Source organism: Stegodyphus dumicola, chromosome 3, assembly GCF_044657685.1.
Source record: "Stegodyphus dumicola isolate Sdum_Otavi_A_Nest chromosome 3, ASM4465768v1".
Lineage (NCBI taxonomy): Eukaryota > Metazoa > Arthropoda > Arachnida > Araneae > Eresidae > Stegodyphus > Stegodyphus dumicola.
Genome location: NC_140770.1, coordinates 18,969,952 through 18,980,935, shown reverse-complemented (window position 1 = coordinate 18,980,935; position 10,984 = coordinate 18,969,952). Strand labels below are relative to the sequence as shown.

The following is a 10,984-nucleotide window of genomic DNA, read 5'->3' as shown; positions in this document are numbered from 1 at the left end:
GTATCAAATTATCGATCTGATCTTGGGGGATATTACACCACTCAAAACGTAATGCTCTCCGAAGTTCCGGTAGACATGTAGGAGGAGCTTGACGGGCTGCAACTGGTCGGCCAAGCGTGACCCACACGTGCTCTACTGGATTCAAGTCCGGTGAGAATGCTGGCCAGTCCATACGGGTGATATCCTCCGATTGAAGGCATTCGCTTACGATGTTTGCACGGTGAGGACGGCCGTTTTCATCCATAAACACAAATTGTGCGCCCACGGCGCCCCGAAACAAACGTACATGTTGTTCCAGAATGACGTCCCGATAGATTTGGCTTGTCATGGTTCCAATTTGAACATGCAGGTCAGTTCTGGAACCCAGAATAATTACACCCCAGACGAGCACTCCTGCACCACCGTAACGGTGTCGCTCATTGATGTTTTCTTGGTGGTAACGGTTCCCTGGAGCTCTCAATATAAAAGTCCGGCGAGAATCAGACTGCAAGCTAAACCTGGACTCGTCGGAAAACATCACACAAGCCCACTGTTGCGGTGTCCACAATGCATGCTCTCTACTCCAGGCTAACCGCAGGCGGCTGTGATTTGCAGTAAGTGGAACGCATCTGACAGGTCTACGAGCATATAGACCAATCTGCCTTAAGCGTCTATACACGGTCTGCCTTGAAATTGTCGTACCAGTGGCTGAAGAGAGCTGACGAGACAGGTCTGAGGCTGTGCTCCGCCTGTTCCTTTTTGCAGTAACTGCCAAATACCGGTCCTCATTCGGCGCTGTAACTCTGAGTCGACATATGCTGTAACGTCTACTCACATTACCATCATCTTGGAATCGTTGCCAAAGCCTGGAGATGACACTCTGGGCAATTCCAAGTTCGTCTGATACTTCCAGTTCAGTACGTCCACATTTCAGACGGCCGATAATTCTACCACGTAAAAAATAATCTAAATGCGTCCTTTGTGTCATAACTATTCGGTTATTGCACTGAAATGCTTATAAAGCGCCTGCGAACAATTTTACTTCTTTGCCTGTATTCCTTATATATCACTCTCTTACACTCTCGTCATTGTGACGTACCATCGATGTCATCTGGTTACTTCCTGAAATTTGCATATGATTCTTGAAGATGTGTGTAGTGATTTTACAGGTGATATATTTATTTTAGAGTTCGATTTTCGCGTGACTCCGAATTATCCTTAATTTATGGACATGAGTGTAAATAAGCATGGCTTTAGAATTTCCGACACACAGTCTCGCGATCTCAAGATAAAAAAAGTTCCTTTTTTTAAATTTTTTTTTATCCCGGTATAGTTTTTCCATTGCTCCCTATGAAATCGTTTATAGTTTGTTAATCAAAAATTCGTTAAAGTTTTAAAAATATGAAACTAATAAAGCAAATTCCAAATTACAAATGAGGGTTTCAAAGTGGTCATAGTCGCTGGAGGATTACGTTATTCAAAATTTGATGGCTTTAAGTACAGCTTTTTTATCACAATGCGAGAAATATACACACATTTATGTGGACTCTTCATTATTTAATTTCATTACAGTGCTGTAATACTTAATGACAACAGTTTGAAAAGTGAATCGACGCAAAATGCCAAAACGAAATTAATGCCCCTTCTGTGCTAAATACGCCAGAAAGGATCGACCAACCCAATATTTTTGTTTAATTTTAAGCTTTTAAAATTGATTTTTACTGAAAATGTTCCTTTTAAAAGTATTTTAAGTAGGTAAATAGTTTATAACTAGATTCATAAAGTTATCTGATTTGGGGGAAGTAAGATTTAAAATAAGTAATCTTTAGATATAATTTTTAAGAGTATGCTGGCATGTTTACACTGAGCTTGGGAAAAATCACAAAAGAATTTATGTTGCTAAATTATTCGTCAACAAATTAACTCTGGGGTAAAACTACCTGCATTCCGAAGTCTTACCACTCAGACACTGATACACTGATAAACTTTTTGACATTAAAAATTTCAAAAAGTTGTAAACTAGTATTACGTTTTTTCGTATCATTGTTTTTACAGATAAACGAAAGGAAATTAAAAGTATACTTATGTGAAAAATATTTGAACAAAGTCATTTGTGCAGAACTTATAAATTAAATTCAAATGGATATTTTTTAAGATATCGCTTTGTGAAGCAAGTTAGATCAATAACAAATCTTGTGAAAAGAAAGCTTCTTCCCTCCCTGTTTCCTCCTATCAAAAAAAAAAAAAAAAAAAAAAGGAGAGAAGAAAAAGAAAAAAAGAAAGTATAAGAGGAAGAAAGAGCAAGGTGTGTGTAAGAACTGGTTATAAACAGAAATGGGTGCACTAAAATGAATTCAAATGTTTACAGATCGTCCTTTTTTTTTTTTTTTTTTTTTTTCCACATATGCTTTCTTCAAAGATGAGAATTTGAAAGGCTGTTTCAAGCAAACGATTTGCCGGCAGCCCAGGCAGGAACAAAGCATATGGTTGCCCTGGCAACGTGACGTCATGTGCCGCTTTCGTTTCCACGAGAAAGACAGATGCCGGTTTAGTATTTGGATCTGCAGTGCATTTCGAATGCCGTATTAATGCGGTGGTGTCTCTTCGAATTTTTCAGCTGAATTAGCTTTAAACTTGTGCTTCTGAAACTGAAATCTTCATTTAGGTGGAATATACGACTTATTTTTAGAGGTAAGTGAGTTGTCAGTTAGAAATAACATTCCAAAATAAATTATATTTAAATTACAGAGAAACTATGCATTGTTTACTTTATTATAAAATACTTATCATAATGTATACGTTACCTTTTATTTAAAATATTATAAGAAATATTTCATTATAATAGAATTACTGAATATTCATTTCATCAAACGATAAAATTGGAAATTTCTAAAATACACTTGTTTATTGACAGAATGCTTCGTATAATTGATTCTGAATTAATTTATATTTAATTTTTACTTAGAGAAATGTTGTAAATACTCCCAATACCACCTTTTGAAGCCTTGATAGCTCTAAGCCGAAGAATTTTCTTCCTCTGATACAATAGCGATTTCAATGGCTGAGGCTGAAGCGTTGTATAATGCTGTTGTTCACATTATTGCATCTTATTGCATGTTAAAATGCATTGTTTTGTTTATAAGTTACTTAATATATAACGCATTTCGTGGTTTCAAAGCTCTTCTTACAATATTTAGTCTTCCTTTTAAAATTTTCGTAACCCAAATTTGATTAGATTGAGAAACTAATATTAAATCGAATTTTAATTCGCTTAGTTAAGTTGAAATGCACGCAAAACTCAAAATTTAGCTGTCAACGAGAGTATTTTTTCGTCTGCGAGAGAGATAGACAATTATTGTAAATTCTTTTGTTACTACAAAGAATTATTTATTTTAAGAAGAAGAATTCTAAACCCAGTACAAGAATTACATCGGTTAAAATTCTAAAGAGATTTAGAAATTAAAAATATATGTTTTTATCTGAATATAATGTTATGTTAACAATATTATTTTTATTTTTGTAAATGATAAGGATAAATTATCTTACATTACTGGCTATAATATAAAAAAATATTATAATGGAACTGATGCCATCATTATAATAAGAAAAATGCTAGTTTTAATTAAAAATGTAGAACTTTGTTTCTATGAATATATTGAGAATTCGTACAGCGTGGTTAAAAATGTTGCCTTAAATGTTTGGCTTTCTGGAAGATTCACGAACGATGCATGAATTCGAAAGTTCAGTTTATTACGTTATTTTCTTCTGAAAATAATTTTGAAATCAATCACTGAATGCAAAATGGTAAAATAATGATTGATAAAAAATTGTGCTTTGGTTTTTCAACTTCAGCTAGCATTCCTTTCAAATAATTGTTTTCTGAAGATTCAAATATCGTACGATTCCCGTTTGTGTTCCTTTCAACAAGTGCTACTCAACTTTTAACTGATATTTGAGAACTTTGTAACTGGTGTGGTAAATGATCTGAAACCTGTGGATGCTTAATGGAATTGTATTTTTTAGAGGATTTCCCAAACACATTACCGGATATTAATATCAGCTAATAATAATTGGGATACAATAAACAGAATCCTGAAAATAGTGCAATTTTCGAATTGAAGACAATACAGAAACTTAAGGAACTGGCGTCTTTAGACTCTCACTGTATTAACCAATGCCTGTAGTTATGAATTTTTCTATTACAGGATGCATAATTGTCGGCATGGAATTTTCTTTTACTTTTTATTAGAAAGGGTATTGTACCTGACTGTAATAATTTTTTTTTATATTATAAATAATGTATTTTATTTTTACGGAAATTTACTCTACATTCTGCAATCCTTATTGATGTCTAATGTATTTTAAGAAATTCTAAAATTCAGAGAAAAAATTAAATTCAGGAATTTTAAAAAAAAAAAATCTATTAAGATAAAAATTAAAATTCGAATTTCGAAAGGGCATTTTCATTTGTGTTATTGTTTGTAGAAGGGGTAGCTAATCTATGAGTAGTCGAGTGGTTACGATAACTGAACCCTGGTAGTTTGACCGAGCTCGAAGCATGGCAAATAGACGAAAGAATTGCCACTCAGAAGTAGCACCTATCTATATTTCTCTCTATATATATGTGTATATGTATTTTTCTGCTTTGCTATAAAATATTTTTATTATTTGTCAAATTTATTTTTCTCAAGAGTAATAAAATTTTCAGTTTAAATATAACATATTAAGATACCGTTATCTTAAACCTCAAAATAGTGAAATTTTGGCACAGTATTAACTACTGGTATTTTTTTTAAATGCAAATTTTAAAAAGATTATTTAGCTGAAAAAATTACCTTTGAAATTTAAGCACATGTATGGTTAAAAAAAGTTGTTTGGTAGCGCATTTTTAATCTTGGCATTTAAATTTATAAGAAACTGTATAGAAAAGAATAGTTTTAAATAAATGGAACGAGTCAGAGTCACTTATAAATAAAATTCCATTTAAATTTTAGAGAACACGCTTTTAAAAGATTCTTAAAATTAGCGTTGTCGTATATACGTTTTGGTAAAACTGGATAATACGGTCCAGTTTGGCGCATTTTTAAAAAATTGCCAAGTCGCCAAATCGGTTGTTTTCGCGAGTTTTAGAAAATCGCTAACTCATCATAGCGAAATATAAGATGGTTGCAAATTTGAATTAATTCTGTAAACATGCAAAAAAATAGACCATGTAAACATGCAAAAATATCTAAAACAGGACTTCAAGTAAAACGAGGAAAAAGGGGGAAGTGCAAAATCACCCACACCTTGGCGCGTTTTAAGAATTGCACATACTCGGTATCCATGTGCACATCGACCTATTTTCACTTGAAAAAAATTCTAAAATTGCACAAAAATGGCAATGTGCACTCCCTTGACTTTATTCATGTACACATCGACTTATTTTCACTTAAAAAGTCAAAGAAAATAGACAAAAATCCTATTGTTTTTACTCTTGTAAAAAGCGCCAAACAAATAAGCGGGAGATTCTGCACTTTAACCACAGTATTTGAAAGTTAATAACTATGTATTTTATAGGATCAACAATATTAAAAGTTTTCATAATATCATATACCATTTTTAAGACAGTAGCAAAATGGAGTAAAGCGTTTTATCACAAAATTTAAGAAGTTGTAATAAGCACTAAATGAGCAATAAATGATCGTAAAGCTTTAATTCGTATTTAAGCCAAGAAGTTACCAGATTTGGCGCAATTTCGCTTCACTTGGTGACTGGACCGTAATCTCCAGTCTAGCTACCTTTTTATCATTCATATTTTTTTTATTTTAAAGACTTTTTTACTTCCTTGTACGAAGTAAAAAGGAAGTATTGTAATCTCGAAGAGTTTCAGGCAGCATATTTCAAAGAAAATATTCATTTTGACCGCTATCGAATGCAATTTAACGATGTTTTTGCGTCATATCTGTACGTAAGGACAGAATAAAACTCTTTTCCTTCAAAAAAATTATAAAACTGCTTTAAAATTAATTCTGAAGAGAATTTTTCGTGACGTCTGTACGAACGTATGTACGTACGTACGTATCTCGCATAACTCAAAAACGAGTAGCCTCAGAACGTTAAATTTTGTATATAGGACTGCTATAACATGTAGATGTGCACCTCGTAGTTTGGTTGCAATCGGCCGCACCAAACGTATCTAAATATATTTATATATATATCCACTCTGTTACCCGGGTCAGTGATCTCAGTTTCTTTACTCTTATATGTTTGTAAATTGTACATTTTTTGCTTTAAAAATGATTGAATTATGTTGTTTTTATCTTCCGGTTAAGGATTTTATGCCTTTAGTAAATCTGTGTGCAATAATTTTAGATTTATCAGCAATTTTAAAGTTGTTTAATTGCCGCTAAGCCTGTTTTTAATGGCGGCCATTGATGTTTACATTTGAAACAGGAGACTAGTGGATTTGTTGCCAATCTAGAGAAACTTAGCTTCGCAACAACAAAGATAACGCATTCATTTATTATTGCCAATTAAATCATGCTTTATTCTGGAATTTTTTCGAGGAAATAAGCGTTTGAGATTTACTTCGTAATTTTTAATATAGATATTTTGAGTTTTTATGTATTTTTGCTTTCTCGCGAAGTGAGAACTGAATTAATTAAATGAGAAATACTCAATCGTCTGTGAAAAACTGTTTATGTTTTGTTTGCTTAATTCCTTTTATACATAGTTCTAGCTTTATTATAGTATTTGAATAGAACATGTGGCAACGATTAGATAATTCTTTAAATGATATACATTTTGTGCATTCTGAGTTATAATATGAATGAAATATAATACTGTTAAGTAAACCTAGCGCCAGAGTGTCGCTATGGTAAACAAGTGAATTTTAAAGAATGCATTTATTGTATTGTGGTTTACGCGCTTTCGGCGAGTGGTTTCGAAGTAGGTTTAATTCAATCTAATAAGTTTAAATAAAATGTAAGAAAAAATGCGTATATTTTAATATTCCGTACAAGGATGTCATGTGATGTACACATCAGATTTTTTGGTAAAATCCTAGTATACGGTGCAGCCTTGGCGCGACTTTGAAAATTATCGCCAACACCAAAAATGATCCAAAGAACGTCTATATATATATGCTATACACTATATACTACTGTGTGTGTATATGCATAGCATATATACTATATACATAGTAGTATATATACATAGTATATACTATGTTTAACTATATATTTTCTTTGAATGACCCGTTAACTACTCATCGCAATGTCCGGTTTTTACTCCTCATCATAAAGTCGCCAAAAGTAGCCAAATCCCATGTGCACTGGGTACTAGGATTAAACCGATTTTTTAATAACGTATCTGTTTGCTTTGAATCTTTGCAAGCGGTATTATTCATGTGCTTATTTCTGTCCTATAACATAACAACGAATAATGCGCAAAAAGTTCATGGATAAGACTGCTAAACACAAGTAGTTCGACTTGGTTCGAATCTTGGCTATCTTGCATGAGTTTCTTCATTTTTTTCCGCCATCTGTAAGGAAACACATATCAGTTACTCTTACTCGTACAATGTCCCCTCCTTTAGGCCAGTGTTTCTTAACCTATTTTGACCATGCATGTTCTCCACCATTGCTAGAGGACCATTCCTCTCGTTTCGAAAACTCGAGAAGTACATGTACTATACATAAATATTATCGCCATATATTATATTTAAAGAAACTGAATAGTGAAAAATCTTCATGAATGTTTCTCGCATTGTGAAAGAACAACGGTACTCTGATCCATCCAGTTTTGAATAATGTAATCCTCCAACCGAGCATGGGCACTCGGAAACCCAAATTTTTATTTCGAATTTGTTTTATTATCTATTTCAAATTTTATAAAACTCCAAGAGATTTTTGGGTACTTACGTATTATCGCAACCAGGTTGGCGCGATTTGTAAGTTTGAGTAAAAAAGTATGAATAGAAAGAAAATGTACATTTATTAATTACAGATAATTTTTAATACAGTTTTTTATATTATTTTGTTTTAAAATATAAAATAGCAATTAAACCCTTCCGGTTTCGAATTTGAATAAGTTGAACCCTACTTACGGCTTTAGACCCTACTTACGGTAACCCTACGTGTTATACGTAGTTTTGTAAAAAGAGCATGTGGAGATTCACAAAATTTTCCTGCATTTTCGTGCAAATTTTTGTAATTTATGAGAAAATAGCAGTGTACATGGATAAAGTCAAGAGTGTGCGCAATGCCACTTTTGTGCTATTCTGGGATGTTTTTTTAAGTAAAAATAAGTCGACGTGTACATGGTTAAGTCGAATACGGTTTTCAATCACTGCTAAAAGCAATAGCGAAATGATTTCCGCCGAAAAAATAATTCTCCAACTTATTCAAATTCGAAACCGGAAGGGTTTAATTGCTAAAAAATTACAAAAATTTGCACGAAAATGCAGGAAAATTTTGTGAATCTCGACATGCTCTTTTTACAAAACTACGTATAACACGTAGGGTCGCCAAATTTGGCAATTTATGCGAATTTTGGCCTGGTTGCGTTAATACGTAAGTACCGATTTTTGCTTAGCTTTCAAAGCAAGCAATGTCAACACTGTACGTTAAAAAAAAAAAAAAAAAACTCCATCGAGAGAGGCTGTTTATCGGAAAATCTAAAGATATGCGATACTATTCGGTTTTGAGGGCCGTAAACAATCGCCAAACTATTTGTTGATGCCAGTGCTGCGAAAAATAATTGCGGCAACCCTAACGCAAGAAAGGAAGTATAATAATAAATAAGATTAATGTTTTAATTTAGATGAAAGGTTAATTTCATATAATACTTATTTATTATTATAATTTATATAAAAAAAGGTTAAACATGACTGACTGAATGGAAGCATAAGAAAAAATAACTATTTCAGATTATTAGAATTTGTATAAAAATTGCTAAACATAATTGAATGGATGCCTGCATCGCTATTTCGCTAGCAAGTTATCGCTAAAGCATACTTTCATCTCGTTGGTTGTTCGAACATAATTTTTTATAATGAATGATGCCTTTTCTTTGAAAAAATTATCGGTAAAGTGCAGAATCGTCCACTTATTTGTTTGCCGCTTTTTACAAGGATAAAAACAATTGGATTTTTGTCAATTTTCTTTTACTTTTTAAGTGAAAATAGGTCGATGTGTACATAGAGAAAGTCAAGGGTGTGCGCAGTGCCATTTTTGTGCAATTCTGGGATTTTTTTTAAAGTGAAAAATGGTCGATGGAATGTGCATGGTACATGGAACCCAGTATGTGCAATTCTTAAAAACGTGTCAAGCTGTGGGTGATTCTGCACTTTACCCAAAATTCTAATGCAGACTTTCCGTCATGGGCAATTCGCAAATTTTTAAATACATAGGATATATATATATATTAAAAAAAAAAAGATTTAAAATCAAAAAAGGATTAACAAAATTAAACTAGTATTTCAATGGCGTCTTAAGAAATATAGAACTGTATATACTTACGCAATCTGAAATCAGTGCGTAGGCTAGATTTGGCGCGCTGTTAAATGGGCGCGTTTGCTAGATTTGGTGCTTCTGCGCATACATTTTCGCTGCAAATTTTTTACGGTCCTCGAAACGGAATAGTACCACAGATATGCTGTTTTGAAATGTTTTTTGATCTTGCTGTTGAATTGAATTTTATGTGGTTTAAGTGTGAAAAAAATGATATTTAATAAATAAAAGTAAGGCTAATCTTTGGAATATGGTAACAGGTAGTTTGGCGACCTTTTGGTAAGGGGATAAAAAATACTAGCTAGGACTTTAGCAGTGTACATGGATAAAGTCAAGAGTGTACGCAGTGCCATTTTTGTGCAATTCTGAGATTTTTTTTTAAGTGAAAATAGGTCGACGTGTACATGGATACCGTGTGTATGCAATTCTTAAAAACGCGGCAAGCAGTTTGCGACTCTGCATTTTCTCCCAATTTCGCACCTAATCTTTGTCATGATTAAGAACTATTGTTCCATAAAAGTTCTAGCATTAGCGTAATTCGCTTGGCAGATTGTTGGAAAAAAATGTTGAGTTAAAAAAAAAAAAAAAAAAAAAAAAAAAAAGCCTTTACTTTGTGAAAACAAAATGGCATCCAAACAAAAACTAGCAGGTTGCTGTAGCAGAGTTGGTCGCCAAATTTTCGCCAAAAAATCGCTAAGTTACCATAATCCAAAGATTAACCAAAAAGAGCCTTTTGGACGTAATATAAAATGTGAAAGCTTAGATTTTTTTCTTTTCCAAAATTTGATGTCTCTAGGTACAGCTGCTTATAATATATTAATTTAATATTTTTTATAAATTAATCGATAAAAAGTATAGAAAATGTTAATAAATACCAAAACTTGAGTAAAACTAGTCTTTTTATATTCATAAACTGAAAGTTAAATAAAAAGGCTGTCCTCATTCCACCCTTGAAGCTATGAAATAATCCCTTCGTGAAGGAATTCCCCTTCCGATCGAAAACCGCCGCCTTAGTCATGTATTCCTCACGTGAAAGAAGTGAGCTTTCCTGTATTCAGCTGAACAGAAAGACTAGAGCGAAGTCGTATTTAATACGTTTCCCTAAGCTATGAAGAAGCAATTCTTCTTGGCTTAGGTTGTACAGATGTTGTTGGTATATTTTGTTTGTTAAGCCAACAAAAGTAGAAAATAGTTCTACTACGGTTGGCTAATGCTTTCTTACACAATATATACTCGCAGAAAATTTCTACATCAGGTTTTTAGTCGTATTACTTTCGTCTTGCAGGTAGAAATGGTGGTAGCACCAGAAGGCTCGGACAAGCCTTCCAATCTCCAGCGAAACTTATTGATTATTAGCAAATATTGTAAGGTTCGAAAAGGTGTTGATGGTAAGTTACTTCAAAATTGCAGGAAATATAAGGACATCGTCGTTCGCGTAAAATTTAACAGATGTCGATGAGCTGAAGACATGTGCTTATTGCTAAATGGGTTCTTGGGCAATCAGGTAAGAG

General features: G+C 33.0%; 1 protein-coding gene across 1 annotated transcript in view; it reads left to right on the top strand.

Moving 5' to 3' along the window:
* The first annotated feature begins 2,494 nt into the window (after positions 1-2,494).
* The window catches only part of LOC118183967 (monocarboxylate transporter 9-like), a 169,252-nt gene continuing 160,762 nt past the window's right edge, over positions 2,495-10,984 (top strand). Inside the window, exon 1 of the mRNA XM_085812616.1 lies at positions 2,495-2,670. The gene's annotated coding sequence lies outside the window, so the exon portion shown is untranslated. The remainder of the gene's footprint in view (positions 2,671-10,984) is intronic.